A 4,514-nucleotide genomic window follows, 5' to 3' on the forward strand; every position below is an offset into this window, starting at 1 on the left:
GATGAATTGATGGATGGATGGACAGACAGATTGATGGATGAATGGATGGGTGGATGGATGGGTGGAAGGATGGATGGATGGATAAAGCAACCAGAGCTACAGTTTGCTTAAAGAAAACTTCTTTGGAGAATTCAGCAGGAGGAGCAACAGACTCAGCAAGAGGCAGAAAGCGGGGAAGCAGGCACTCATTCATTCATAATTGTCTGAAGTGTCCCTGCCCTTGTACTCCCCTTTGTTGTTCTGTAATACACAACAGGATGCACCTGCCCAGACATGGGAACTCGAGCTGGGTAGATAGGAAAGCTGATACAAAACCCCTGTTAATTAAAAAGCATTTGAAACTGGCATTGTCTTTTGGGAAACACAGAGTACCCTGACTCCTAATGGGTTTAATATCTACATGTGTTGAGAATATACAATGAACAGTCTCAAGATTATCTCCTAAATCCTGAACCCAGCAAAGGAAACAAGATATCCAAAGTCAGCCACTGGTCTGTTATTTATTGTGTAAAAACCAAAAATTAAATTCGTGAACAGCCAGATGGCCAAGGAAATCAAGTTTCAGTTTTCCGTGGGCTCATTAATGAAAATAAAGTCTACATTTTTCTGCCTTCATTTGCTCTGGTTTCTTCCTCCTTGGTCCTACTTATCTCTGAATATCTAGCCAAGTAATAGCACCAATGCCCAGGCTAGAACTTTCAGAATGATCTACTCAAACAACGTACCCCAAGTTTTCCGAAATCTAGGGGAATTTCCATTTTGAAAGAGGACTGATTAATGAAACCAGTGGGATGCACTGAAGATAAGATGAGTGAGAAGGTGTAGGGGGGAATTCTCACAGCTCTTACCTGAGGTCATGGAGGTAGGCCACCTTTCTCTGCCAAGCCTGTTAATTAGGACCCCTCTGGCCCCACTAAGCAGATTTGCCATCAGGAGATAAAAACAACCTGTGGTCACAGCCAACCCCAATCCACTCATTCTACAGTTGTATTTTCAAATTAGCCTCGGAAAATCTCTCCTTGAAATATTGGGACAGACAGGAGTTGGTGTCTGCTTAAAAGAGGACTCTTCTGTGACTTCTTGGCTGCACTAAATGACCTAGCCTTCAAATTGGATAGACTGAGGTCCAAAAAGACCAGAGAAGTGGGCATTTTTGGTGAGCTTTCATCAATTGAGAGATCAGTGTGCTCCCCTGTGTCCAAAGTCTGAATTGCAGCCACAGGAGAGGAAACCCAGAGCAGAGGTTCTTCCTGCTGGAGCCTCGCCATAATTAGTGTGTGGCTGCTTTGTTTTTCCAGGGCAGAGAGGAAAGGGCAGGATATTTAGAGGAGCTTTAAAGGAAAATCTAAATTCTGCCTCCAGCATTACTAATTTTCCCTTTGAAAATTAGCAACTCTTTAGTAAAACCCTTAATAGAGCTCTGGGAGGGTTTATGTGTGACAAAGAGTAGCTTCTAATGGCCCTTAATGATGAGTAAGTGGATTGCTCAGAATATTACTTATTTAATGAAAAGTAATGGCTGTCTCACTGCAGCGAGGAGAGTGACGCTAAGTGGCCTCTTCACATGTATGTTCCTTTTAGTGCTCGCCTTCGTCAGAGCATACCTACTTGAGAGACTCTAAACAAAAAGGACTCATGCCCACCTGGTAACAACCACTACAAAATGCACCCAGAAATTGCTTTCAGTCCATTTTCCAAATGCTCCACGGTGCTTCCAACCAATTCGCAACCTCTTTGTGGTTCTAAAAGTTGGCGACTATTGATCTAATGGAAATGGACCAGAAAGGAAGGAAGTCTAAATTTTTTTCCCTCTGAATCAAATCTCCACTAAGTAGCCCATGATGACATCTGTAGCCTCATCTAGAAAATGAGGCTTGGGCTCAAGGACCTTAAAGGCCAGTCCTTGCAAATCCAGTTTTCAATGTTCCTGAGCTTCTGTTCCATTTGTAAATGGAAAGGTGATATTAGTGAAGCACCCACTTGAAACATGAAATTGATTGGTTGATTGAAAGCAAAAAAAAAAAAATGCTTTGCAGCCTGGCTGGTTTCTCTATTTAATCAACCTGCAGAGTGTAGCACCCTAGCACTCTTCCTGCCCCAAAAGTATTTGAGAGCTGCTACCTCTCCATTACCTTAGCAGATTAGTTGGAAAATCATAACATGACTTTCCTCACCTTGGTGGTGTGGGAAAGTCTCCTTGTCAGGATTCTTTAGTTCATTCATGCTATAATCAACAAGGTGGAATAAAATTAGTCCTTCCTAGAATTGTGTCTTATCTTCCCAACCCAGTGACTACAAACAAGACTAGGATTTACTGAATGTCTACTTATGTGTCACGTGCTGTGCTAACCAATTTACACTTGTTATCTAATCATTAGGGAGTAGGTCTGATTAACGCCCCCAGCTTAGCAGGTGAGAAAATAGGCTCTGACCCTATAATGAAAAAGAATGTGAAAAGGAATATATGTATATATACGTATGACTGAAGCATTATGCTGTACACCAGAAACTGACACATTGTAACCGACTATACATCAATTAAAAATTTTTTTAATAAAAAATAAAAGATACTGAGATACCAAAAAAGAAAAGAAAAGAAAAGAAAAGGGTCTCTGATAACAAGGCAATCCAGCTTATGTGTGGTCCAACCAATACTTAAACCCAGGTTGTCTGACTCCAAAGTCCATGCTCTATCTACCACATTACACTGCTTATGCTTGATCCACGATGAACCATCTTACAAACCTGGCCCAGAGCTTAGGAACTATTCTGTCACAATTCAAGGATAAATGAATTATTAAATGATTTCCAAAACTAAGTACTGTATCTAAACAGAGTATGGGTTCATGAAGAAAGTATACATGTCTTTTTTGGAAAGTTATTATCAAAATGACTCTTCCTGTCTTGGGAGTAAACTTGGAAGGATCGCCTTTCTTTCAGAGATAGGTAATCAGGATTTCCTACATCCCAACTCAACATTATGATCCTTTCTCTTTTTCCTTCCAGAAAATAGTTGTTGTGACATTATTGTCTTCATTAGCTTTACTTTGTTGTGATACTAAGTCCCTACAAATATTATTATTAATGCCGTTTAAAAATAAAATAAAACATTAAATCCATGCAAGAGAAACTACAGAAAGCAAACAGATTGGGAATGAATGTAATAAATAAGAGAATGCACGTTTTAAAACAAAAATCAAAATGAGATCCCCCTTGTCAGTTTGGGAAACTCTAACATATTCTGTAGGAACCAAGCTCCATAATAAGTCTGCTCTGTCCCAGAAAAGCAGAGGTAAACTCACATATTTAATCTGTCCCTCATTTGCATTCCTATGGAAATGTACACAGGCCTCTCTTCTAGCACTCTGGTCTACTGCGTTCTCTTCTTCTGATCTATCCCACTAGACTGAATTGCCCCTAGCCAGTGCCCACATTTTATTCATCTCAGTGTTCATAGTACCTGGCACAATGCCTAACTCATCATGAGTTCAGCTACCATGTTGAATGCATGCACCATTTATACACAGTTTTCAACTGACAAAAAAAACAAAGAAAAATAACTTTTAGATTGTGGTCAAGGGAAACAAGCATACCCATCAATTACTGGGGTGTCAGGCTACATCAGTATCATATTTTTAGGGCTCAATCTGTATCAAAAGTCATAAAATGTTATCAGCCTCAAACACAGTAAACTCAATTCTGGAAATTTCTCTTAAGCAACAAGTCAAAAGAAGAAAATGAGTACATGCACAAACACATTGACAAAAGTGTAATGGTAAGAATATAGAAATGACTTAAAAGTTCAACCGTAGGGAAATTATTAAGCAAATTATATCAGCTTGGTGGAATAGTAGGCAGCCATTGAAAATGATGGACAGGAAATTGTGCAACAACAGGAAGGAGTATTTATGAAACACTAAAAGGTATCAAAAGGAGAATGCAACATTGTATGTTTACTGTGATTACACCTAAGTAATATATGTAAGTATATAAATAAAGCTTGGAAGGGAATGAGGGGAAGTGAAAATAGTTATATTTATTTGGTAGAGATTGAAAACATTTTCTTTTAGGTGGCCTTTAATGTGGTTATAACCTTATTTTAACAAATCTTTTAAAAACTAAGTTATAAGCATACCCTATCTTAAAAACAGATTATGGTCCCGAGAGTCATTTGTAAGTCAGATGTTTGATACACCAAAATATTGTACATGATGGTTGTGGGGAGTCTCAGATGTTTTTTAAAAATATAGTACTGAATATAACCAAAATATAACTCAAACACTGTGAATTCTCCATTGAAAAGTAGCATAAAACTACACTATTGCGGTTAAATAGAAACAATAGATTTTTAAAAATTCTCTTGAATGGTGGTGGTAATTAAGAAAAACAGGTGCAATGGAGGAAGATAAGAAAGGTAGGCAGGTACTTTTCTTGACATTCTAAACGAGTCTCTGGATAGTTTCAAGGACTTTAGAAGTTTAGGGCACTGGTTCTTTGCATAACTTCATATCATA

Source organism: Camelus bactrianus, chromosome X (genome assembly GCF_048773025.1).
Source record: "Camelus bactrianus isolate YW-2024 breed Bactrian camel chromosome X, ASM4877302v1, whole genome shotgun sequence".
In the NCBI taxonomy this organism is placed as follows: Eukaryota; Metazoa; Chordata; class Mammalia; order Artiodactyla; family Camelidae; genus Camelus; species Camelus bactrianus.